This window comes from Rhinopithecus bieti, unplaced genomic scaffold (genome assembly GCF_001698545.2).
Source record: "Rhinopithecus bieti isolate Rb0 unplaced genomic scaffold, ASM169854v2 scaffold_6933, whole genome shotgun sequence".
Lineage (NCBI taxonomy): Eukaryota > Metazoa > Chordata > Mammalia > Primates > Cercopithecidae > Rhinopithecus > Rhinopithecus bieti.
In genome coordinates, this window is record NW_016805426.1 from 1,497,953 (window position 1) to 1,525,626 (window position 27,674).

Sequence of the window (27,674 nt, forward strand, 5' to 3'; positions counted from 1 at the left end):
CCAGCACCATTTATTAAATAAGGAATCCTTTCACCATTTCTTGTTTTTGTCAGGTTTGTTTAAATGATGACAAACCTTTCATAGGGATAGGCTTGTGTGCTGTCTTCTCATGAGACAGATGGTGGCGTATCTCTGGGAAGGGGTGCACATATCTTGTACCAAGCTTAAAAATTAAGAAGTCTACTCTTATCATTTAGCTCCCATGAGAAGGAGAGATCTGCACACGTGGGGACCACTGGAGACCAGAGTGCCTTGTGGAGAGGGTTTCCCAAGAGTGGCCCCTGGCAGGGTGAATGCATAAATCAACATGCAATTATGAAAAATGTCATGAGTGATGAAGGAGGGAAGGGGAGAGGAGAAGATCTAGCCTGGACTAGTGGAGAGATCAGGAAGGACTTCCTGAGGAGAGGAACATTTGAACTTACTCCACGTAAAGCCACAGTCTCAGGGGGCTTGAGGGAGATGAATAAATGGCAAATTGATCCAGGCTTAGGGCATAGCAGGTGCAGACGCTTGAGGGGAGGAGAGAAAGTGAAACTTTTGAGGAGGTGAACGTCGTTCCACATTCCTGTCTGGACTGTGGGCCGCCAGGTGGGAAGAGGCAGCAGAGAGGGCTGAGAAGGAAAGCAGGGTACCCTGAGAAGTGAATGCTGAGAAGTGTTTATTGTATCCCAAGGACCATGAACCCCTGTGAAGGGTCTTAGTAGGGGAATAATCATAGGTGAATTGAATATGATCAGTATCACCAGGTGGCTGGATTACAGGCACGTAAGATGAATAGAGACGGCCACGTTGTGGATGGCGTGGTATCCCAGATAAGAGATGGTAGTTGCTCAAGATGGGAGGAGAGAGAGAAAAAGAGTGGATTCATTTGGGAAGTATTGAAAAGCAAGACAAGATGGCACTTGGTGCTCAATTACATGTAGGGGTAAAAGACAGTTATTGCCGAGCTCAGCCTCTTACTTAACTGGGAGGTGCTCATGTCTGGGAGAAGGCAATAGGGCGGTAGGTAGGTGAAATGATATACATTCATCTCAACATCTTGAAATAAGACAGTTACAAGCATACCAGCACATTGCATTTTCTTTCATGTTCAAAGCTGTTGATTGCAACACTATATCATCGGGGGAAATTAGGAGACTGAATGGACATCTGAGGGTATCTTGAGGCAATGGATGGCAGTGCAACCTTTAAGTATATCTGCCATTAGTGTATTCCAAAGACACCCATAACCACTGTAAAGTAAGATAGCAGGTTGTAGAACAAGATGAAAGATATGACATAATTTTGGTTTGAAACTTAAGTAAATGTTTGATGACCATAAACAGACTCACATAAAACTACTAACAGTGGTTCCCTTTGGGTAATGGGATTAGGACGTAGAGAAAAACAAAGGGGAGCCAAAATAGGACATTGTATTTTGGTAGAGATGCCTAAATACACACATTACACGGCTTTAGAAGGACTTTGAAAGAAATTAAAATGCCCTATTCAGTAACTAGTACCTTATGTTGCCAGTTTTCAAGTCATTGCTCTAGAGAGGCAGATGAAAATTCCACAGAAAAGGGTTTGGCAGAGAAGTGGTGAACTGAAGCAGGTCAAGCCCTAGCCAAGGTCCCCTCCAGCTTCCAGAGAAGCCCTGTGGCCTGGGTGACTGTGCCCATCTGTGTGACACACCCACGCAACGGTGCTCTGAGTAGAGGTACTCCAGCTGGGTTTGACTCAGGATGCTGCTGACTTCGTTGAAGTCAAACTGTTGGCTGAAAACCGCCCACAGCTACAGAAGAGGTGAACAAGAAGAGACAGGAAAAAGACACATTTAGAAAGAGTTGGATCTGGGATTTAGGAGCTGGGAATTATTTGGAACTTTTGCTTATTTCACAAAAGAACTTGGGTTGAAATTGTCTTTGGATTGGCTGTGACTTTCAAATCTGCAAAATCGACTTAGACATTACAACAGAGCATACCTTCCTCGTGGGACTTCACTACGTTCTGTTTGCAGCTGAGCTAGAAAAACCCAAAGAAATGCTTTATCTTGCAACATTCTGTATAATTTTATTCTGTTTGGAATTTTCCATCATCTGTAAAGAAAATAAATAGCTTTCTGTGAGTAGTGGGCTCTGGGTAGTGTAGCTGTAATCAGCCTCAAACCTTTCAAGTTTTTCTGCCTGTCTTTTCATTCCAGTCAGAGGTCCTGGGTTATGACTGTGTCCCTTCTCTGTATATTGATCTTGGTCTGCAGCAACTGGCTGATAAACTCGCAAATCTTGTGTTTATCATCCGCCAGATTTTTTGTTGTGAGGTTTCAATTTTTTTCCCTTTACAAGCTGTTCAAGTGTTCTAGCTATAGAGACCAGATGGTTTTTCTATTCCCTTGATGTTTCCTTTATGCGGATGATTGTTTGGAGATGTTCTAAGGCTGTATCAGGATAGGATAGTTTCTATAGTTACTCTAGTTAGCATCACTGCCTGTATGCCTTTGCCAGCGCAGACGAGTATTCAATCTATCAAAGTCCGGAAACCACTTAAAATAAATGGCCCTGTGTGTTTTGAAATCAGGTGAGGAAACCCCAGGTTTCAAGTAACCATTAATAAATAATTATCCTTTTGTTCATGTATCCTGCCAATTGCCTGATAAGAAAGAGCTGATGGATGATGTAGCTGGTTCCTAGCTTCCTGTTTATTAGAATGTGTTCATCTTGTACTTTCTACAGATGGAAGCTTTCAGGACCGCATGAGAAGTGTACTGTGTCCACATCACATTTAGTACTTGGTGGGTAATCAAAATTATATAGGGGCAAGGCTTTTCCCCATAAGCTTGAGCCCAGAGCTTAGCCTGTAGATGCTCATTGAAGATGTGCTTGCTGTGGGGATCCCTGACTGGTGATGTGGGAGATGGCTTCGGAGGCAGGTGATTGACAGAGGACAACAGCAGCAGAAGGGGCGGAGTCTCCTCGTGATCCTGACCTTGTGTATGGCCTGAGATACCCCGGGGGTTCCTGACATAGAAAGTGTTCAGTAGTCTGTCAGCAAAGAATATTTCAACAAGCTTGGAGAGTGGTACTTAACTCATCCTGACCACTTGCCCTGTGGCCGAAAGCCACCAGGAACACATCTGTAGTCGAACAAGTTGGTTTATTAGAAGTTGCAGTGAGACAGCACACACAGTGTGAGAACTGCAGGGAGTCTCAGAGTAAGAAGATGTTGGAAATGACCTGCTACCGGGTGTGGGCTTTGGTTGGGTGATTTGGGGGAGGGTCTAAGGAAGCAGAGGTTTTCTCTAGTTGGGAGTTGCCAGAGGCCAGGGGTGATTCTATGAGGGGGTATCTCAATACATCTCTCATCTCTAGGGAGGGCAGAGTAGAGGGGGACCAAAGCTGGAACTGGGAAAGATGCAGCAGTTGCTTACTTAGCAAGAGTGGAAGATGTGTGGGATTTAGCGTGATCTGGCCTCAGTGGACATTCTCGGAAATTATTTCTGTCCAACTGGAGAGCACGTGGTTTAGCTGGAAGCATCAGGCCAGCTCACGATAACACGGAGGCCGTGATATGAGGTCCTATTTGCTCCATGGCGTGGGCAGAAGTTTGTTTTCTTTCTCTGATGTCATTGATGCAGTTCAGAAAGGAGCTGGAGACCTTGTTCCTGATTCTACTGCCTTGCCCTTTGCCTCATCTCTCTCTGCCTTAAGAAGCATCTTACCAGCTGGGGCAGTGGCTCACGCCTGTAATCTCAGCACTTTGGGAGACCGAGGTGGGTGGATCACCTGAGGTCAGGAGTTTGGGATCAGCCTGGCCAACATGGAGAAGCTCCATCTCTACTGAAAATACAAAAATTAGTCAGGCTAGTGGCGCATGTCTGTAGTCCCAGCTACTCAGGAGGCTGAGGCGGGAGAACTGCTTGAACCCAGGAGGGAGAGTTTGCAGTGAGCCGAGATCATGCCACTGCCCTCTAGCCTAGACAACAGAGCAAGACTCGGTATCAAAAATCAATCAAACAAACAAACAAACAAATCTTACCTGAGGCTGATGAATACTGAGACCCCCGTGAGTCTCACCTCCTCTTCAGACAAGGATGGATGGGACCTCAAGGTCCATCAAGGTCAGATGTTGACGGTGCCTCTCCTCTCCGCATGCTGAGACAGTGACCTGCCTGAGACTCTGTCCATTTCCTGAAAATTTGATTTCTAATTCATAAAGCCAAATTCCAAATTCCAAAGTGCTGGGATTATAGGCGTGAGCCACCAAGCCTGGCCGGTTTTAATTAAAAAAATTTTTTTAAAAATAATTTCAACTTTTATTTCAGATTCAGAGGGCATGTGTGCAGGTTTGTTACTTGGGTATATTGCATGATGCTGAGGTTTGGGGTCCAGGTTATCCCATCACGCAGGATGGGTCAGCTTTTCCTCCTCCGCCCCCTCACTCCCCACTGTAATAGCCTGCAGTGTCTATTGTTCCCGCATTTATGTCCGCGTGTGTTCTGTGTTTAGCCCCACCTGTAAGTGAGACCATGAGGTATTTATTTTCTGTTCCTGCATTAATTCACTTAGAATAATGGCCTCTAGTTGCATCCATGTTGCTGCAAAGGACATGATCTCATTCTTTTTTATGGCTCTATAGTATTCTATGGTGTCTATGTACCATATTTTCTTTGTCCGGTCCACCAGTGATGGCCATTTAGGTTGATTCCATATCTTTGCTATTGGGAACAGTGCTGCAATGAACATCTGCATACGTGTGTGTTTTGGTAGAATGGTTTATTTTCCTTTGGATATATACCCAGTAATTGGATGGCTCAGTTGAATGATAGCCCAGTTTTCAAAGCTTTGAGAAATCTCCAAACTGCTTTCCACAGTGGCTGAGCTAATCAACACTCCCACCAATAAGGTATAAGCATTTTCTCTTCCCTGCAGCCTTGCCAGCCTTTGTCGGTTTTGACTTTTAGTAACGGCCATTCTGACTGATCTGAGACGGTACCTCATTAAACACTCAGGGAATCCAGATGCTGGCTACAGTTTGAGAACCCCTGTCCTTCCACACTCCCGACCTCCTCCTGCTTCCTGCTCCCACTGGTTGTTGGACTCGCCTGATAATCCAGAGCCCCGGAAATCCCAAGTTGGTGAGGAAGGCACGAATCCTGGCGAGTGCCACTTTTAGAAGCTCCTGGGTGACTCTATGATCCTTCAGGATGGGGACCCACTGGTTTGAAGGGGAAGGGTTTGAAGAATTCCACAAAAGACCAGACCACCCCCGCCTTGCTTCTGGCTCATCTGAAATTGTATCACTGTGACTTATCCCATGAAGTTAACCATTTGCCCGTTCTTGCCATCATTTATTAACTTATAAAGTCATTTCCATCTGATGGATGATTGATCCATTTGCTCAATCATTAGGTCCATTAATTATTTTCACATGTTCAGCTAATGTGACCTGAGAAGTGGGGAAGGGAGGTGCACGGTACCACCGTCTTCTCCCTTTGGTGGCAGCAGTCTCCCAACCTGTAGAGGACTCACACCAGAGTAAGAGAATCCATCTCCAAAGGCATCCAACGGAAGCGTCGGACAATGACTGTATGTATGCACACTAAACAGAAAAGTGAGCCAGCAGAGACACCAAGTCACACAAGCATGGGCCTTGTCTCAATGCTCCAGCGAGGCAGATGCTGGCCCCAAAGGGAGTGGGTGGCTGGCAACTTCCCTAGGGCTTTCTGCATTTTATTGATGAGCAATGAGAGGCATGAAGGCTAAGCAGCTTGCCCTGGGTCAAGCTACTTCTTCTTGCCCGGTGAAGAAGTAGCAGAGCCAGCGTCCCTAACCACCAGGCAATGCTGCCACCTGCTCTATGTTGCAGGTGAGGGGCTTAATGAAGGAGGAGACATGGTGAACTCACTGGTTCATTTCTAATCCTTTTTGCAGCTGTCTTAGCCAGTTGCAGGCTGCAGGCTTACCGCTGTAGAGTGAGGGACCAAGTCCACCCTGGGTGCCACCATTGCCACACTATCCTGGAACCTCCCCTGAAGGATTGGAAAAACAGGGCCGTGTCCTGAGGCCCAGATAGAAGCACAGCTCTCGTCTAGCAGCTTAGGAGTCACGGGAGGGAGCAGCACCTTGCAGTTCTTGTCTCTGCACCCTAGAGGGGAAGAGGGAAGTCTTGTCATTGTCAGCTTGTCCTTCCAGACAAAAATCACCCCACTGAAGTTCCATATCCTACATAGTTGGTAAAGAACATTCACACCTGTATTCCCAGCTACACAGGAGGCTGAAGCAGAGGGATCGCTTGGTCCCAGGAGTTTGAGGCTGCAGTAAGTTCTAATTGCACCACTGCACTCCAGCCTGGGTGACAGAGTGAGACCTTGCCTCTAAACAAAAAAAAGAAAAAGAAAAAAAAAGAACATCCACAAAACTGAACTGACCACCTGTTGAGCTGTAAACTCTAAAATAGCAGAAAACAGTGACTCCACCATGCTGGGTACACAGCATTTCTCATATACTAGGAAAATGAGGCTGAGAGTTAAGGAAATTGGTCAAGGTTGCAGGCAGTGAATGACAGCTGGGAATCATGAAGACAGTCTTTGGGTGTCGCCGCCAAAGCCAGTGTTCTTAACCACTCAGTTATTTTTGTCTCTCGGCATTTATTAATATACTTGAGAATGAATTAATGAAGCTCCCAGAAATGTCAGCTCATGGAATTCCACGGGGACAATGCAGAGGCTAAGAACAGAAGAGTTATGTTATGCATTAGCTCCGATTCTTCACCCTACCTGTCCACACCCTTTGCCCAGTGACTTTGCAGTTCCTCCCCTATGGGGAAAGTGAACATCCTCCCTCAGTCTCCTTGACTCTGGGTTGGCCGTGTGACTTTTCCTTGCTCAATAGAACGAGAGGGAGGTGGTACACCGGCTACAAGGCTAGACCGGGAGCCCGCATATCTCTACTTGTAGCTGCCAATGTGTGCATCTGCCACTGCCATCAGAAGAACTTGCTCAGCCAGCTCATGGGTCCCAGGAAAAGGATGAGTGTCCTCCACTCCACCTCCAACTGCACTCAGCTCCAGAAGCTGGCCCAGCCACTCCAGTACACATGAAAATAAGTTGTTGTTGCTTTTAGCCATTAGGTTTTGGGGTGATTTGTGATGTTGCATTGTTGCAGCAATAAGTAATAAACACAAACAGTGTTTGAGCTGTGGGCTCCAATGGACTTTTGTCACTTATTAGCTCTGGCCATTATTTCAACTTTCTAAATCACAGTATCTGTCACAAAAGACAGCAAAATAAAAATACCTAAAAAGTAATGTTTTAGAAGGTGCATGCATTTGTGTGCTAATTAAATGAGATAATGCTGGTAAGGGCTTTCTGCAGCACCTGGTACCAGTTGTATTACATTAGCCCTTGTGTGGTGACCCTGTGCCTGGGAAGGGGCTCTGCAGGCAGAGGCCTCTGCATCGGGTGCTGACCACAGGCCTGTGCACACCGGTTCTGTAGTTTTCATATTTTACAAGTTAAACGTGCTGAAAGCAGCATGGGCATACTCATTCAGCTGAATTAACTTCCACATGCTGAACATGCCCAGCCTGACAGAATGATCCGGGCTGTGTGTATGTGCATGCTCCCATGTGCACAGCAATGCGAGTGTTTATTCTTATTGGAATGTGAGCAAAGATGGGAAATATTTCTGCTTCTTGAAAATTCTGCATAAAACCTTCATCTGTTTTTCTGTCATTGCATAAAGTTGGGCACTCCATTTCTTGGAGTCAACGTTTAAAAGAAAAGACAATTGCAGGAAACGCTGGTCTGTCTTCCTCCAGCTTTTAAACAATGTCCTCTACCTGCCAGCGTGGAAGTAGCCCGGATGCAATTGGATGAACAACAGATGCTGCTTTCCAGGATGGTGCTGTGCTTTCATTCATTTGGGTAGCTCCTCTGTGAGCCTCCCAGCACCGACCACAGAGCCCCCACTCTCCAGCCTGCAAGACCCCGAAATTCAAGCCACACAAAGAAAGGAAGAGGGGGCTGTTGGCATTTACTGAAGCTTGTAAAACTGTCAGCAAAGCAGCCCTTACGCTTGGACTCCCTGCTAGCCGGGTTTTACAGTGCTGAAGTCAGCATCTTGATTCAGCTGCATAAATAATCTCCTGCAGTCCCGCAAGGCCTGGGGTAGGAGAGGGTGTGGGGACCGGGGAACTCTGTAAGGGCTACGATGGGAACCCCAGGGAATAAGACAGGCCAACTGTGGGGCTTCAGACTCCACTGCAGCCGGGATCGGGTTGTTGTTGTTAATTTTTTAAGCAATTTCTAAATCCTGTATTGACTCTGTCATGCATGTAATTGATCCTTAGATATTGTCAGCCAAATGACTAAAGGATTTAGAAATCTGATTGACTTTTGGAAATCTGATTGACTGGCACACTCTCTCTGCCTCTTTCTCTCTCAACATTTTATTTCTAACTATAGTTTCTTCTGTCTTTTTAGTTCCCCTAAGCAGATCAGACATCTCACTTTCAAAAAATGCCTTTCAAAACATACCTTTAAAAAACTGCTTGCAAAGAAATACCTCACCTTTTCTTATTTTGGCAATAGTGAGAGTAGTATCCCCAATGCCAACCAGCATCTCCATCCCTGCCTCCGCGCTGTGCCCTGGCTGGGGAAAAGTTCCATCTCACAGGTGAGCCATGGGGTCTGGGCCAGGAGGAGCCACTGCTCTTCCTTATGAAGAAGATAGAGCTGGATCAATGAATGGTACCAGAGGCACACAGCTCAGACCCCCCTCCGGTTCAGGTTCTGTTGCTCAGATCTATTGTTTTCTATTTATTCTGTGCGATGGCCCCAAGTTTAGCAATCTAAAGCTTGCATAGCCGGGCGCGGAGGCTCACGCCTGTAATCCCAGCACCTTGGGAGGCCAAGGCAGGCAGATCACCTGAAGTCAGGAGTTTGAGAACAGCCTGGCCAACATGATGAAACCCCATCTCTACTAAAAAATACAAAAATTAGCTGGGCGTGGTGGCGGGCGCTTGTAATCCCAGTTACTTGGGAGGCAGAGGCTGTAGAACAACTTGAACCCAGAGGCGGAGGTTGCAGCGACCAGAGATTGCACCGTTGCACTCCAGCCTGGGTGACAAGAGCGAAACTCTGTTGAAAGAAAGGGAAGGGAAGGACCAAGGGAGACTTAGGGGAGGGACGGGGATGGGGAGAGGGGAGGGGGAGGGGAGGGAGGAAGGAAGAAGAGAAAAAAGAAGGAAGGAAGGAAGGAAGGGAAGGAAGGAAGGAGGAAGGAGGAAGGAGGAAGGAAGGCAGGCAGGCAGGCAGGCAGGCAGGCAGGCAGGCAGGCAAGCAAGCAACGTTGCATAAAGAAAGTCACAGTTATAACTACATAAAGTAGCAGGTTGGCATGCAGAGGCCCAAGGTGCGTTCTTGTTGCCGATAGAGTTGGTTCACACAGCTGCATGGAGGGTGCCCAGGAGGGGATGGTGGCTGCACCTCAATCCAGCTCCCTTAAATGGCACTGAACCTCAGGAATGCAGTGTGGAACGTGTAAGAAGTTTCTGCAGGTGGAGACGTGTTGTCTCTGGAATTAATTCAGACAAATTCTCTGCGACTTATTTGTTCCAACTGGGCCTTGCCATGGCTTCTGGTCCTTTGGTCTCTAGTGTTTACTTAACTTCCTGCCGTAAGCTCATGGCAGCCTTGACCCCATGTGGGACACGATTTCTAATGTTTTCTCCCTATCCTTTCAAGGGTAATTGGGATAAAAGCAGAACACCTGTGCCATTTAGACCCAGTAATCCGGACCAGGGGTGCAAGTGGTTAATTGGAGCAGTGGCGGGGGCAAGTCAGACACCAGGAAGGAATGACAAGAAAAAAAACCTGTGACACATGCATAGAAATTACTCAGGAATCCTTCAAAGCAACATAGAAATACATGTAAAGTAATCCTATACAAAAAGAATAATAACGCTGGTTCTAAACTGAAGACTTATTCTGAAATATTCTAATGTCATAGTCTCAAAAACTAAAACTCTTGTAACTGGAAAATGTAATTATCTAGAGCTTTTGTGGCTTCTGTACATATCTCCCTGTTGCTGAACAGAGAACAATATAATTAATAAATGATAAAAGGAATTTTTTATTTTACTTTTTTCTATTGTGAATTTCCACTTCTAATGATAGTGTGTTTTCAAGTCAGGAGGATAAGGGTATCTTTGAGTCATGAAACTCAACATCAATTAAAAAGAATTCATTTTTTAATCTTCTCCGAAGTCATGAGGTTCTATTTAGTGAAGTTCATATCCTATCACATTTCAAAGAAACAAGTCTTACATGTGGAAAATATTCAAGCGTATATGTATATATTCAGCTTAGAACTCCCAAAGAGCTGGCTGGAAATTATATTAATAGTGACTCCCAGCTGGAAGTCACTGGTAAGCTGGTTTCCAATTATTTAACACAATTGGATAAAATGCACAGTCCTACCTGCCCTAGCTTTGCTTAATGTAGTGCAAATAAAGTCTAGTTTCAAACTAACATATCATCATAGGAAATTGGCTTGTGGTTGTACTGATTATTCAGAAAAAATGCTCTGAAACTTGCTTGATTAAAAATTCTACCACTGGAAATTGACTCCTGCATTAATTGAATTCACTTTAGGGATTGGTTGAAAGGTAAAAGTCTTCAGATTATTTATTAGAATACACTTTTGCAAAATAACACCGAATTGTCTTCGTTTTCTTTCTAATAGAATTTGAAGCTCAAAAACCTTTTAAAACACCCTGTGTTCAGGCAAGATAAAAAAAATGTTCTGATTGATCAACTTTTTTTGTGCTGTAGTTTTTGTAATCATAAATCTTATGTTTCAGATAACATCTGGGTACAGAGATTGAATCAATGACATATATTAATGGCAAGTAGGGAGATGGAGAAAGTATTTCAGATAATAATCCTGCTTTCCGGTGTGAAATCTACATAGCATTCTACTTAAGGCTAACCTGTGCTTTAAAACTGTGATTTCGCTGGAAGTATACGTATGAAACAAATCAGGAAAACTAATGTCTCTGACTATACATAGTTTACTCGGTTTCTGTGAGCAACAAGTTCATGTGTGCTACACCAGTTCCAGGACAGTCCTGGTTTTCACACCCCAACAGTTTTATTTTATTGAGCCTGTAGCCCTAAGACAAGGAATAGGATTCGTATAAATTTCAGCAAGTATCTCCAAAACATACTGTTTTTATCTGCCTTTCAAATTGTTTTGGAGTTAGGCCATGTTGTGCAATTACATTTCTAAAAAATTCACAAGCTTTTTCTGCAGTTTCATAGTCTAAATATTTTTTTTCACCAAATGTATCTTGCATGCAATACACTTGTTCCCGTTTTAAAATACCATCCTTCAGAAAGCACACATGGCCAGCCAGTCAATTGCACTCCCTAACGTAAATCTTTTGCTTGTGCCAGAGACCAGAGATTCTCTGATTGTTCACTGAAAGCCACACGTACTGAACGGTGTTTGGCAACAGCTAACTTAGGCACAGGCAAACCGTCAGCCTGATAATGTTGACATTTCCTGAGTGCCTCTGTGTGTCACCTATAAGTTATATATTTTCACAGATTTGTTTCATTTGGCTTTCACAACAACTCCAATAAAATAGGTATACTTCCACTTTAAGGACAAAGCAATGGAATCTGAAGTTAGTAACTTGCTCATGATCACACAGGGCCCAAGCCTTGGTCTTTAGTCTCAAGTCCATTGGACCACAGTGACCACCTGAAAATGAAGGCTTACCCAGGGAATATTCCTATATGAATCTTCTCCTTCCTTCCTTCCTTCCTTCCTTCCTCCCTCCCTCCCTCCCTCCTTCCTTCCTTCCTTTCTTATTTTTTTTTCAAACAGAGTCTCACTCTGTCACCTAGGCTAGAGTGCAATTCTGTGATCATAGCTCACTGTAGCCTCCAACTTCTGGGCTCAAGCAATCCTCCTGCCTCTGCCTCCCAAATAGCTGGAACTACAGGTACAAGCCACCATGCCTGACTAATATTTTTATTTTTTGGAGAGATGAGGTCTTTCCATGTTGTCCAGGCTGGTCCGGACCTCTTCACCCCAAGTGATCCTCCCACCTCAGTATCTCAAATTCTTACCGGTAACAGAGATCCGAGTTACCCTGAGTTACTGGTGGCCTATCCCTATGGCTCCGTAGCAACTTCAGTCCTCACCTCTTTAGAAGAAAGAATTTGACTGAAGGGCATAAAGCAGAAAAAGAGGCCAAGGCAAGTTTCAGAACAGGAGTGGAAGTTTACTTTAAAAGGTTTCAGAACAGGAAAGAACGGAAAATCGGCTTGGAAGCGACCCAAATTGGCGCCTGAAGGTCCAAGAGAGAAAAGATGATTTCCCATGATTCTTCCCTTAGGCTGGGCTTCCCGCATGCGCAGTGCTTTCCTTACCCCTAGGAACTAAGCATGCGCAGTGCTTTCCTTACCCCTAAGAACTAAGCATGCGCAGTGCTTTCCTTACCCCTAAGAACTAAGCATGCGCAGTGTGTTTAGGAAGCTGTCGCCGTGCCCATCTGATGCTTTTTTCCTTTTTCTGGTGGAGTGTGCTTCCAGAAATCATCACTAATTTTTGTCTCTTAATGTGCATGCCAAGGAGTTGCTTCTCCCTGGGGTCTGCATTCAATTAATGTTTTGATGTTATCAGGTGTGGACCATCAGGAAATGGCTTCTCCCTGGTGCTGCTGAATTATCCTTTTTAGAGAGTGTGAGAAAGAAGCTCACCCATCCAAACCCAAAGAATGGACTCAGAGACCCAGAGAACAGTGAAAGGGAGACTTTTAATGATGGTCTTGCAAGATTGGACGTCTGATAGGCAGGCAAACCCAGCACAGTTTCAACAAGCAATTTATTCCCTAGTACACAGGTCCCTCCTCAGGTTCCTCATAGGCTGAGTGCTGTGGGGTCACAGTCTTCCCGGACATCGCCTATTGATTGTTGAATAGGAGCTTCAGGTGTTTTGTTTTGTTTTTTGGGGGTTGTCTTGTTGTGTTTTGTTGCAGCCCACAATGCATTGCAATCCTAGTTAGCTCAGGGGTTCTTCCAGTATTTGACTTATGACCCAAGTAGTTGGGCAGGCTGATAAGAACAGACAAAACAAGCTATCTTGCAGGGCAGTCGACTTTCCTTTTGGACTAAACCTTTTTGGTTTAGGTGAGGGCAACTAGGAGGGGGGAAGGCGGGCAAGGGGGAGGCTGACAAGCAAGCACTGGTTATTCGAGCAGGACAAGTAGGGGCCTAGTATATCCTGTTTCTTATGTAGTTTGCTGACCTACGCCAATTCAAGGCACTTTATCTTGGAAACGGACCTCTGTGTACATGATTTCCTTCAGAGAGACAATGTGATAATTGCCAAACCACCAACCGACATTCCTAGTGTGTAGAGGGAGAGCCTGCCCCACTCCTGCCTATCTACCTATAAGAAGGGTGCTGGGAATATAGCTGTGAGTCTCTACACCTGGCGCTTATGTGAATCTTGATGCCAAGAAACACAAGTGAGACCTCAGCACAGGTTTTCATCAAGCTCTCCTACTTCCACCTTTTCTCCAGATTGCGTTGATATTGGCACTTGCTTAGAGGCCATGCCTCTCATTTAAGCTGTTCCTGTTTGCTTTCCGTTATACCCAGTTGGAGATGCTTTGGCTGATATAATAATATGCTCTCCAGCTCTCACTTGCCTCATTTAGATTTGTCTCATTTAGATTATTGAGTACTTTCTTTTGTCTTCAGTTGCTTCATTCCTCCCCCATTTCCTTCAGTTTGCTTCTAGTACTTGGAATTCTCATCGCTTTTCAGTCTTTTGGCTAACGTCAAGCGGAGTATACCCAGACTTCTCTCTTTTCTTCATCTCTTCCTTCCTGTGAATACTTTTCTTCTTTCTAGACTTGCTCCATGTTTTCTAGGTTTTTTCATATCAATCTCCTGCCTCCACCCCGCACCCTGTGGAATGATGGGCATTCTCCGATAAAAAAATAAAAACACTTAAGAAAACAGGGAATCACAATCTTCCCCCTTAGCACCCGAGCACTCGGCTTGATCTTGGGTCTTCTTATGGCTAATTGCTCTTCCCGACTGCTGATTTTGAAAACATTTTGGTAATGAATTTTCCGGTTGGTTAGATTCCAGATTAATAGCAGTTAATGCTAAAATTTCAATTTTCTAAGTGGAAAATGAGGTACCAATGGGATAAGAATCTTTCCTGAGTTTGTATAAATCATCAGTATTGGCAGATAAAATAAAATTTCAGACGTTCTATTATCTGAACTGAATTACCATTCCTAATGTTTCCTAATCTTTGGAGAGAACGAGCTTTGTGTATTATCTGAGCACATGTGGAAGGCAGGGAATAAATCCCGTGCAATTCCAAGGTGGGGGTGAGTGTGGGGGTGGTGATGTTGGTAGAAAACATTCTGACCAGTGAACTGCAAGGGGTGGTTGGTAATCCCTCCTATAAATCCCAGCAGACTCAAGGCAAGGTCCAGGTGGGGTGAGGGTGCGTGTACAGTAGTGGCCATCCTTGAGAGATCTGGGTCAGGCTTTGGGACACTGACAGATGCCTATCTCATGGTTAACCCTCCTGCTCCGTTCCAGGATATGTCACTTAGCTCAATATTTTGCATGCCTGTGTGAACTAAAGACTAGGTCGAAAGCACAAGTGGAATAACAATAGTGTTCAATGATTCAACAAATTCTTTGGGGAACTCACCAAGTTATGAGTTACGCTATACAGAGCTTATGGTTTACAGGATAGACATTGTTTTAGACAGAAATAATTCTCTTCAAAAACAGGGGGAGGCAGTGTAATATGGAGGTTCCTGGGTTCAGATTCTAGCTCCACCCCTCACTAGTAATATGTCCTGAAGCAAGTTCCTTGTCTTCCTGAGCTTCAGTTTCCTCATCTTTAAAATGGGTATGATGCTAGTCCCTCCAGGTAGAGTTGTCTGGTTATGAAATGAAATCCTACAAGGGAGCAACATCTGGCTTAGCATAGACTTAGTGAACGTTCACTCCTGTGAGTAAGGGGTTGTCTGCAAATGTTAATATCTTGATCACTACGTATTTGTCTCTCTCCTTTTGCTTTTAGTCATCTGAATTTTGCCCTATATAGTCTATTACTAGTACCCAAGAGGAAGAGAGATTGACTGATTAAACTATTTTTCTGGATAACACATTGGCAGGCCTGATCAGGAAAGAATAGTTTCCTCATAGACAATAATTTATTTCTAGTTACATAGACTGCATTAGTCGTTTACAGCCTTTGCTTCTCATTTAACTCATCTTGGAACAGAATGCCACGGGCTTCAGATGGCTCTGGGAAAGTTTTGCAGGGAGTTGAACATTGGGTTAGAAGGACATGTTGGTGGGTGTCTGTAATCCCAGCTACTTGGGAGGCTGAGGCAGGAGAATCACTTGAAGCTGGGAGGTGGAGATTGCAGTGAGCTGAGATCGTGCCGCTGCCTTCCAGCCTGGGTGAAAGAGAGAGACTCCATCTCAAAAAAAAAAAAAAAAAAAAAAAAAAAAAAGAAAAAAAAAGAAGTTCAAAAGGAAGGATGAGTCTGAAATGTTTCTTTTTGATCAAATCTGTGTCCATATGCACCCATCCCTTACTTGCAGATACTCTCTGTTGGTTCCTCATCTTAAGATCAACTAGAAGTCTCATGGGCTACACATTCTTCTTGGAAAGGGAGGAAGAGTGATAAATCCTTACTGTACGCCAGGCATTTTCTTTTTTTCTTTTACTGTAGTGAAATGTACTTCCAAACAATTGACCATTGACCATTTTAGTCATTTTAAGTGTACAGTTCGGTGATATTAAGAACATTCACATTGTTATGCAACATTACCACCATCCATTTGCATAACTTTTGCATCATTCCAAACTGAAACTCTGCCCCCATGAAGTACTGACTCCTCCCCTTCCCTTTCCCCCAGCCCCTGGCAACCACCGTTTGATATTCTGTTTCTATGAATTTGACTACACTAGGTCCCTAATGTAGGTGGAATCATGCAGTATTTGTCCTTTTGTGACTGGCTTGTTTCAATTAACGTAACATCCCCAAGATTCATCCATCTTGTAGAAGGTGTCAGAATTTCCTTCCTTTTAAAGACTCTATAATATTCCATTGTATGTATATACCACGATATGCCATGTTTTGTTTAACCATTCATCTATTAATGGGCATTTGGGTTGATTCTATCTTTTGGCTATTTATTTCTTAAAACAGTATGTATGCTTATTACCGTTTTATAGATGACAGACTCAGAAGACCCACTTGTTCAATATTATACTGTTAATACCAAAAACCATGTCAGTTACCATTTGATGCCAAAGTCCCCTTTCTCCCCACTGCACTGCACTTCCTTATTCAGCCCACTCCAGACCCTTCCTAATGCCTGCTCTCTAGGAACCCTGGACTATGTCCTGAAGCACTGACCCTAATCCACTTCATGGAAAGGTGTTAAGATGTTGATATTCCCAGTGTTAACTTTGCTTGTGCACAAGCAAAACCAACCTTTCACTTAGAGTTGTCAGAGAGAAGTGTCTAATTTTCTATCTGATTCATTTATTCATCCATGCAGCGAACATTGTATACATACTAAGGCTACAGGAATGAATAAGACATGACCTCCATCCCTAAGTGGCTCACAGTCCAGTGGACACCCAGAGTTTCTCCACCTCAATACTACTGACATTTGAGTGGATCATTCCTTGTCCTGGGGGGCTGTCTGTGCATTGTAAAATGCTGAGCAGGATCCTAGGCCTTGGCCCACATCCCCTGCATAGTTGTGAGAATCAAAAGTGTCTCCAGATGTTGCCAAATGTCCTCCGGGGGGCAAACTCAGTTGATCTCAACTGAGGGGAGTCAGTGAGAATCAGTTGAGAATCAGATATCTCACCACTTAGGGATGGAGGCCATGTCTTATTTATTCCTGCAGCCTTAGTATATATAAAATGTTCGCTGCATGGATGAATAAATGAATCAGATAGAGAATCAGTGAGTGGACAGTACTCATAAATAAGTCAGCTGGGATATCTCACAAGGCGTGCGCAAGGAGAGGTGTGTGTTGGGAGCCCAGAAAGGTTGCCTTTAGCGAGCTTGGTGGGTCAGCAAAGGCTTCCGGAAGGAGACTTAGCAAATCTTATTTGGTTCCCAGCAAGCAAATGGAGAACACACTGTAAATAAGTTTACTAACCTGCCATTCATGTGTGTACTTCCACCATGCTGAGCTGCGTTTTAATACATATTCACTGTCCATTCCATCTTAGCCTTGAGAAATAAAATTCTAAACTCCAGCCAACTCAACGGACCCCCTCTTGGCCAAAGGGATCCCAGAGAGACCTTGAAAACTGAGTTCCCAGCCATCATGGGATGCGTGGTTGGACACACCTCATTATACCCTCCGCCGTTAGGCGTTCTTTCCTAAAGGCTGACCAGAAAGCAGCCTTTTGCAAAGACTCCACTCCTGACTTCAACTGAATGGCAGATGCTGGGCCTCTCTTTTTGCAGTTTTGACACAACTGACCAGCACTCCTTCCTGACAAGAGACCACTGACCACAGAATGGTTCTGGCCAGTCTACAGAGGATGCCCAGTAATGTGGATTGGCTGTGTTCCCACCAAAATCTCAACTTGAATTGTATCTCCCAGAATTTCCACGTGTTGTGGGAGGGACCCAGGGGGAGGCAATTGAGTCATGGGGGCCGGTCTTTCCTGTGCTGTTCTCGTGCTGGTGAATGAGTCTCATGAGATCTGAAGGGTTTATTGGGGGTTTCCACTTTTGCTTCTTCATTTTCTCTTGCCACCATGTAAGAAGTGCCTTTTGCCTCCTGCTGTGATTCTGAGGCCTCCCCAGCCAAGTGGAACTGTAAGTCCAATTCAACCTCTTTTTCTTCCCAGTGGCAGGTATGTCTTTATTAGCAGCATGAAAACAGGCTAATACACCCAGTGAGGGTTTTTGTGCCCTCTGCTTCACCTTTTAAAGTCAGAGGCTGAAAATTCTACCCTCAGATTGTGCTAATGCTGCCGTGTTTTGAACATATGACTCATGAAGAGACATGAAGCTCAATTGTGTGTGCATGTTTCTCCTTTCATGCATACTCATGCTCCTCCTATGGCTTATTGAAGATGGAGATTGGGCCACCCTATGCAGCATAAATCCCTTTCTTATTCTTCCCACTCTGGACGTGCCTGCTCTGGTCTTCTAACCAGAGGCTCTGCTTCCCAGCCTGTCAGAATGGCCACCCCACAGGCTGCAGCCCTTCATGAGAAAAAAAGCTCTCCTTTCCAAATTTATGAACCTCATCATCCTTCATTTGACGGCCTCTGTGTTGTAGCACCAAATCTCTGGGCACTAACTGGGTGTCCTACAATTCATTCCGTTCTGACGCTAAGTACTTGGAGTTAGTGTAGACCCCCCAAGTGATGGGCACAGTTCTACAAGACTGTCCCTACTTTAGACACCAGAAGCAAGTGTCAGTCCCCAAAGTAGCCCGACTTCTGCCACCTTGACTACAGATTCGGAGGTTCCCATGACCCCCACTTCAGACTTGGTGATTTGCCAGAGCAACATACAGAGCTCATTGAAAGCACTGTGCTTACAACTACAGTTTGGTTGTAAACACTACAGCTCAGGAACAACCAACTGAAAGAGAAGCATTGGGCAGAGTCCAGGGCAAGGGAGGCATGCAGGACCCTCTGCCCCTACTCTGGCTGGAGCCAGGGTGCACCACCCTCCGACATGGATATGTTTCCCACAGGGGGCCCCCCAAACCCCATTATTCAGGGTTTTTATGGAGGTTTCATTATGCAGGCATGATTAATTAAATTATTGTCCATTGGTGACTAAACTCAGTCTCTAGCTCTTCTCCCCTCCCCTGAGGTCAGGGAGTGGTACTGAGAGTTCCAAACCTTTAATCTCACGTTGGATTTTTCTGACATGACCAAGCCTTCCCTTGAAAGTATCTAAGAACCGGCCGGGCACGGTGGCTCAAGCCTGTAATCCCAGCACTTTGGGAGGCCGAGATGGGCGGATCACAAGGTCAGGAGATTGAGACCATCCTGGCTAACACGGTGAAACCCCGTCTCTACTAAAAAATACAAGAAAAAAAACTAGCCGGTTGAGGTGGCGGGCGCCTGTAGTCCCAGCTACTCGGGAGGCTGAGGCAGGAGAATGGCGTAAACCCGGGAGGCGGAGCTTGCAGTGAGCTGGGATCCGGCCACTGCACTCCAGCCTGGGTGACAGAGCAAGACTCCGTCTCAAAAAAAAAAAAAAAAAAAGTATCTAAGAACCACTGAGTCACCTCATTAACGTAAACTCATATATAATCTGGTGACAAGGGCTTGTTACGAGTGACAAAAGACACTCCTATCACTCAGGAAATGCCAAGGTTTTCAAAGCCCTGTGCCAGGAATCAGGGACAAAGATCAAATATGTTTCTGTTTTTTAAAATTATATCACAGCCCTGGTCTAAAGAAAACCCATGTTCTTCTTGCAATCAAGATTCTAAAGAAAGCAGTGGCAATTGAAGCCACAAGAGTATGTTATCCAAGCAGGTGCCATGGCCTTATTTATGTACTAAGCAACCCTGCTCTGAGCTGCCTCTGTGCTGGCTGGAGGGTTTCAATTACTCATGGCCTTGGACATTCAAGGAAGCATGTCCCTTAATTGGGTGTAGTTCTTGTATTGCCTGAACATCGTCTTTCTCTGGTGACCAGAGAATAACGAATGCAATGTAAATAGATTATTTTTCTTCCAGATACAAACAGTCATTGCATTCATGTTTTGCTTTCAGATTTGCTAGAAGAAAGTAACTGCTAGAACATCAAAAGGGATTTCTTAAGATATTTTTGTGAATCCATTGAAATAGTATGATCAATTGATTATAGAGATTAATTCAGTGACTAAAACAGGTCAGAAGATGCCAGGGGAGAGAGTGTGGAATGCCCCAGGGGTGTATATAGTCCTGGGCATATTGAAACTCTCTGAGCTTCATCTCTGTCTGTAAACTCATACCACAGAGAGTTGTTGGAAGGATTAGCTGAAATAATAACAGACATAAAGCACTTGGAACAATATGTAGCACACATAATTGAATACATTTTCAATAAACGTTAGCTCTACCTATGATTTCTATGTCTAGGTCAGACCCTACACGCATGGACGGGACAGTCCTCTGCTGCATCCTCCTTGACTTGTCCTTCTTCTGTGGGAGAAAGAATCAGACAATCCTGCGGGATCTGTCCTTGGCGTCTTCCCTCCCTTCCCTCTTTCCTCTGAGAGCCATCTTTTCCTTGGCTCCTCAGCTCTCACCTCTGCTGATGATGTTCATTTCTGCTTCTAGCTCCTCCCTCCAGCCTTGGGCTCCTGTCTACTGCGGCCCAAGGCAATTCCACTTAGTCACCGCGATAAGTTTCCATCATCCAAATGGCTGGGACCACATTCAACTCCTCCTCCTCCTCAACCAGCATCTGTCCACACTTCCCCGTTTCTAGCCTTTCTTCTTCCACACACTCAGGAGTGAGCCTCTCCTATGAGTTGGGCACTCAGCATGGGGGCATAAGGAGAAGAAATATGTAACTTTTGTCTTCAGTTCAGAAGCAGATGGAAAAGCCAACTAAAGAATTCTAAGAAAGAGGTATAGACGTGAATGCATGCTTTCTGCTAGCAAGGACAGATAACATTTAAAGGAGGAAGACAGCAAAAAGGAGAGACTGCTTGGTTCGTCAATAATGACACATCTTATTAGATTGGAAAGAGAACAAAACCAGAGTTAGCCAGGCTGAAGGCGCTGGTCAGGATACATGGAGTTGTAGCCAGGAATCTGGTTGTATGCATTACAGGAATATAAAGAGTTCTGGACTAAAGCTAAGCTCTTTGTGTGAGGTAAGGGCCAGCTTGGGACCCTCCACCCTAGAGAACCTGAAGTCAGGTGGGCTAGTGGTACCACTGGGGCCCGTGACCCACCAGCCCAGAGTCTGACTGATTACTTTTGAGATAGATGGGCTTAGCCCAGGAGTCCATGGGATCCCTCCATTGTTTAGAAGGCAAGGCAAGAGCCTCAACTGATTCTATGGTTCTAATAGGAGAAAAACAGAGAGGCAGAGAGACACACACACTTGTACACACACACACACAGTAAAAGTGAAAGAGAGAAAGGCAGAGACAAAGAGAGAAGGTCACCTATATTAGTCTGTTTTCATGCTGCTGATAGACATACCCAAGACTGGGTCATTATAAAGGAAAGAGGTTTAATGGACTCACAATTCCACATGGCTGGGGAATCCTAACAATTACAGTGGAAGGCAAGGAGGAGCAAAGTCACATCTTACATGGCCGCAGGCAAAAGAGACTGAGAGCCAAGTGAAAGGGGAAACCCCTTATCAAACCATCAGCTCTCATGAGATTTATTCACTACCATGAGAACAGTATGGGGAAACCCCAACCCCACGATTCAATTATCTCCCACACATCCCTCCCACAACATGTGGGAATTATGGGAACTACAATTCAAGATGAGATTTGGGTGAGGACACAGTCAAACTATATCACCAACCCTGTAAAGGTGAAGACTGCTTCAAACTTCTGAGCTCAGATATGGTTGAGCAATGCAGTATCTGGGGCATTGCTGGGTCTAGACTCATGCTAAACACCACCGATGGGGGATGACTTCACCCCACGTCCCAATATTCACTTTCTAGCTCATTGGTTTAAAGACAGAACAAATAGACAACCCACTAAAACAACACAAACAAAAAGAAAAGCTCAGGGGATGAGTCACCTCACAAAGTCAAATCAGTGAAGAGAAATACCATCAAAGAAGGGCCCAGGAAAAGGAGACAGTGTGACTGATGCCCTGGCAGTGGCTGAGGGTGCTCTGGGTTCACCAGTCCACTGGGCCAGAGGGGAACAGTTTGCTCCCCATTCCTCTCACAATTCCAGACACAGGATGTGCATGGTGTGTGTATGTGCGTGCATGCATGCTCTGGGGGAGACAAAAGTGGATTACTTGTGTGTATAAAGTGTCTGATGAGTGCAATTGTCTCCACCAATTTAAAAGAATTTAACAAAGAGCGAAGCAATTGCCAGGGCTCAAAGGAGCAGGGCAAGCAGATTAACAACAATCTCTGAACTCAACAGCATTTCACTAATTGGCAGCGTTTGCCTTGACTCCACATTACCTTCCTTGCCTGCTCTCCACAGAAGGAGACAATACCTTTATCTCCTTGCCAGCACAAATCCCTAAAAAGCCCAATAAAAGAGGAACAGAAAGGAGAGGTGGTTATTACATTTCCCTTAAGCTCACAAACTCATTTCTTTTAAGCTCATTTTGTTTTTTGAAAACATTTCGGAGAGCTGAAAGTAGGGAGTCTACCCGTCACCCCGCCTGCTGTGTTGGGCTCAAGGTCTGCATATTTTTCTAGGCTGGACTCAGCCTGCTTGGAGCCCCTTGCAAGGAGGCAACACTGAGTGTCTTGTGATATTTTATTCCTCCATTCCCAGCAATTCATCCTCATTCTGAACTCTGAGACGACTTTAATTGCTTGCAACAGAGGGCTCAGAATGAGACTTTTACACAGAGTTTTAAAAAAGCCTCCTGCCTCAGCACTAATCTACTGTGTCTTTAGTCCTCTGCCATGGCCCATTCCTTGAGAGAACTCTGGGCACACAAACACATGGATATTTGGTATTGCAGAAAAAGCAGAGGGTGGAGGAGAGCCAGTAGACTGGGTTTCTAGTCCTAACATCACCACTCACCAGCCATGGAAGTCTGAGAACAGCCTAAGGTCTCTTTGAGTCCCTTTTCCTCCATCTGTAATAGAAAGAATTTAGACAGAATGTCATAGGAGGTCATTTTGGGCCCTGATGCTCTATTTTTCTGTCATTCTGGAGCTCACCCAGGTGTTGGGAAAGTCGTGAGAAACACAAATAGCTTAAGAACTATGGAGACAGAGGGTTTTGCCCCAGCTGAAGTTGCAATGCTAGTAGCCGCCAAGTGTCCTATTGAGAATAGTGGAACAAGGCCTTAAGGGAAGAGGGACTCAAGTTGCCAAAGCCAGGATGTGTCCCTTTGGGATTAAAGTCTAGGAGAGGGTGAACAGAAATTTTAAAATGGGAAAACTGGTGAAATGGTCGTTCTACCTAGGAGTAGAATTCGTCGGCTAGGAAGGGATTGTGAATGATACCTTCTCTCCAGCAATGCAGCATTGTCCGCCCTGTTTGGCTCTCACTTTGGTGTTTTTAAATTAAAGCGAGTGTGTAATTAACAAATTAATTAATAGGTGCTCCCTGGTAATTTGTGTTCCCACACTGGAGTCAATACATGTATGTGACATTTGACTGAGGATAACATAAGGATAACACGCCAGTGTTTCTCATCTTAACTAATCTTTGAGAAGTGCAATTTAAGAATATCTGGGATAGCCTGGCATGGTGGCTCATACCTGTAATCCCAGCACTTTGGGAGGCTGAAGCAAGAGGATCACTTGAGCCCAGGAGTTCAAGACCAGCCTGGGCAACAGTGAGACCCTGTGTGTACAAAAGAATTTAAAAATCAGCCAGGCATGGTGGCACGTGACTGGAGTCCCAGCTATTTGGGAGGCTGAGGTGGGAAAACGGCTTGACCTGGGAAGTTGAGGCTACAGTAAGCCGTGATCGCACCACCGCACTTTAGCTCCAGTGACAGAGAGATCCTCTCTGCGAAAAACGAAACAAAACAAGTATATATGAGAGATTGGTATGTGTTTGTGCGTTTACATTTAGTAATAGTCTCCTTCCTACTTTTCTTCTCTCCCTCCTGCTGTCCCTGCTTTCTTTCTTCCTTCCTTCTTTCCCTCCCTACCTTCCATCTTTCTTTCTTTCTACTGAAAATCAAATCAAATCATTGCATGATAGCCAAATGATATCTCTGCCAGCATCTACTTTGGAAATCACCTGGTCAGAGATGTGTGCATGTCTCCTTTTAATCAAATCAATGAAAGGGGGTGAGTCCTCACCGTGACACACGCCCTGGCCAGAGGACTAGGCTGTCCCTGAGTCGGGTGCTTCTGCCTGTGTGGAGGGTCCGGTTTCAGCCCTGGCAGCCAGGGCAGCTCGCTCGCAGGTGTCCCTGCTTTGGGAAGTGACCGCCCACATCATCCTTATTATTCCGCCTGTTCAGGAACATTAAAGTGACACCGTGTGAAAGGCTTAGAGGGGAGGCCTCTCTGCAGAGGGTCTCCGGAGAGGGAAAATGTGGTGTTACTCTGTAAATCTTTTCCCACTGTGTCAGGTTTCCATAGCTCTGCTTCCTATTATTCACGTTGGAGCTGACTGCCTGATCCTAAAGGCTGAGAACAAGGACTTGGTTTCTGTAAGTTACATAAATGACTTCCATTTTTCTAGTAGTAAAGATCACATGTTTTTTGTTTTTTGTTTTTATCTTTTGGACACCTGTATTGATTAGAATTCTCCAGGAAAATAGAACTAATAGGATGTATATGTCTGCATGTATGTATGTGTGTGCATGTATGTGTGTGCATGTATGTGCATATGTGTGTATACATGTTTTTGTGTGTGCACGTATGCGTGCATGATGTGTATATGTGCGTACATGTTTGTGTGTGCATGTGTGCGTGTGTGTGCACGTGTGTGTATATGTACATGTAAATAAATGTATTCATAAGGAATTGGCTCACATGATTATGGTGGCCAAGTCCAAGATCTGCAGTCGGCATGGTGGAGAGCCAGGAGAACTGATGTGTGGCTTCAATCTGAAGGCTGTCAGGCTTGAGACCCAAGAAGACCTGCTATATCTGTTTGAGTCCCAAAGCAGGAAAAATCTGTTGTCCCAGTTCGAGGGCAGAGACAGAGAATTCTTTCCTATTCAGCTTGTTGTTCTAGTCAGACCTTCATCTGATGGGATGAGAATCACCCAGACTGGGAGGGCAATCACCTTACTCAGTCTACTGATTCAAATGTTAATTTCATTGCAAACGCCCTTAGGGACACACTCATATAATGTTTGACCGAATATCTGGGCACCCATGACCCAGACAAGTTGATGCGTACAATAGACTATCACAGCACCCATGCTCAAATCAATGAGCCAGACAGAGATTGAGCTCTTTTTCCCATCTCCTTCTAGGACAAGAATTGTCAAAGCCGGGGTCAGGATGGGGGATGCTGAAGTGCTCATAAACTCTAAACCAGAGCCTTCCTGAGAGCCTAGTGGGTCGCTGGGAAGACAGCCAGGTCACTAGGACTGCCAGGGCTGACAGTGCAGGAGGAGGTCCCAGGCAATGCACTCTGAAGACTTTCGGCCCATCTGCATTTTTGGAGGGGCCCCTAACTTTTTTTTACTGGGTCCAAACCCACCACTTCACCCCTGAATCCTGGTCCTCCCATTTCCATTCTCAGTCTCAGTGCTTGCACCCAGCACCTCTGGCTTCAGTCCTATAAACAGTGTCTTCTGCTCTCAGTCAGGGCAGGTGGATGGATTAACTCACTCACTCCTGGGCTGACAAATGCTCTTTAAAAACCCCCTCCCTCCCAGAAGCATTGCAGCTGAAACGTTGATTTTTAAATGCCCAAAGTCTTCAAGTTTCAAAGGAGAAAAGTGTAATATTGACAGATACCTGCTAAATTTAGATTTGAGAGAAGGGGGCTGGGCTTGGGCTACATTGTTTGAAATTCGATCTCAGTCTTGAAGTGGTTAATTCAAATAAGAGAAGGTGTGTGTGTGTGTGTGTGTGTGTGTGTAAACATACTGGTGCGAACTCAAGTTTTCACTGATTCTTATGGTTTACTCAAGTCACTTGTCTTCATATTTATATATTCAACTGTCTGTCTCATTTATCTTATTTATTAAAACAGAATTCACTGTGGCATTAAGGCCCACATCTGGAAATACAGATCTCATTAAGAAACTCCCCCTCTTGTCAATTCTAACTTTCTGTGTTGTGCCAAAATACAAACCACTCTGGCAGGTAGAAAGCTGCTATTAATCTTGCCAAGTTTCTCTTACATAATTGATAATAAAACCGAACATGGCTAAGGTTTAAAAATCATCTTCCTTTACTATTATTATCACTATACATTTGAAAACCACGCCTACAGAACAGCCAGCCCTCGGAAGTGAAAAAAGTTAATGAAATTTCTCATTTCAAAAACGCACCTGAGGCTTAGCGTCTTGGAATGGCACTGAAAAGTGGGGCGAAATCAGAATGATGCATGTTCTCCTAATGCCTGGAATAACATGAAATCTGCCTGATGCCTATGCCTCGTGGAGACAAAGACCCAATTTTTTTTATATTATTAGACACAATTATGAGAAGCCACAGAAAGTAAAAAAAAAACAAAAAAACAAACAAAAAAAAAAACACATTTCTGTATTCAAATGGAAATAAGTGCCTCATTAGTAATAAAGGCTCTAGGTTATGTTACCATGTAACCTTTTGTTCAAACATGATGTCTGAAATTTGCATAAGTAGTCAGCTGTGTATATCTCAGGGCTGTTGAAATGCTGTGACTCACCAATCTAAGCGGCCTCATAAACAGTGTTTTTCTCCTTTTCTGGTGCCCTTGTTTTCACAGAAACACAGCTGCACAGCACTGACAGAGAAGTCGCAGAGCAAAAGGGAATCCACAATAAAAGAGCTGCATTGCGCCATGTTCACAATTTCCTTGCAGAGTGGGAGCAGAGATGGTGCAAGTAAACAGACCCATTTGGAAGCCCACTTGGAAACTGGGGTCATTTAAAAAAATTTATTTCCATAGGTTTTGGGGGAACAGGTGGTATTTGGTTACGTGAGTAAGTTCTTTAGTTGTAATTTGTGAAATTTTGTGCACCCATCACCCGAGCAGTATACACTGAACCTGTGTGTAGTCTTTTATCGCTCACCCCCTCCCACCCTCTCCCCCAAGTCCCCAAAGTTCATTATATCATTCTTATGCCTTTTCATCCTCATAGCTTAGCTCCCACTTATGAGTGAGAACACATGATGTTTGGTTTTCCATTCCTGAGTTACTTCACTTAAAGTAATAGTCTCCGGTTCCATCCAGGTTGCTGTGAATGTCGTTAATGTGTTCTTTTTCATGGACTCATTCTTTAATGCCATCTTGGCAACCATTGAATTTCTTGTTTTAAAGAAGGAGAAGGAGACATGAGGAAAGGTTCAGAAGACTGCCTGGACTTCAATGGAACTTACATAATAATTTTCTGTGTTACATATAAATCCATCAGAAACATATGGAATGCATTTTCATTCAAGTTCACATGTGGAATTATTAACAGAAATGCAGTGGGAAAGAACGGTTTTGGGAGTGTGGGGGTGTGGAGGGACAAGGGAAGAACATGTTTTATGGAACTCATGAAATGCAAATGTTTCCAAGAGGAAGTGTTTGGGTTTGCCCCTAGCTCACAGAGCCTCTGGGATTTCTGTCCTTCAGAGTCTAATGGCAAGTGAAATCCTTCACCTGCAAGGAAGTGAGCGATCAGCTGCTGCAGGCAGACTCCAGAGGGGGTATAGCTCCTGGGAGGTTCCTGGAAGCTGCCCTCAAAGAGCCTGCAGTCTACTTGGGTAGAAGGACAACAGGTGGGTGACTAGGGAAGCACCAGAGACACGTCTGACTTTGTGAGTTCTGAACATTTTCTAAAATGACGTAGT

At 44.6% G+C, this 27,674-nt stretch overlaps 1 long non-coding RNA gene across 1 annotated transcript in view; it reads left to right on the forward strand.

Moving 5' to 3' along the window:
• LOC108529888 (uncharacterized) overlaps positions 1 to 26,798 on the forward strand; it is a 73,727-nt gene extending 46,929 nt beyond the window's left edge. Inside the window, exon 4 of the long non-coding RNA XR_001885703.1 lies at positions 26,602 to 26,798. This is a non-coding gene — a long non-coding RNA (uncharacterized LOC108529888). The remainder of the gene's footprint in view (positions 1 to 26,601) is intronic.
• Positions 26,799 to 27,674: the final 876 nt, after the last annotated feature.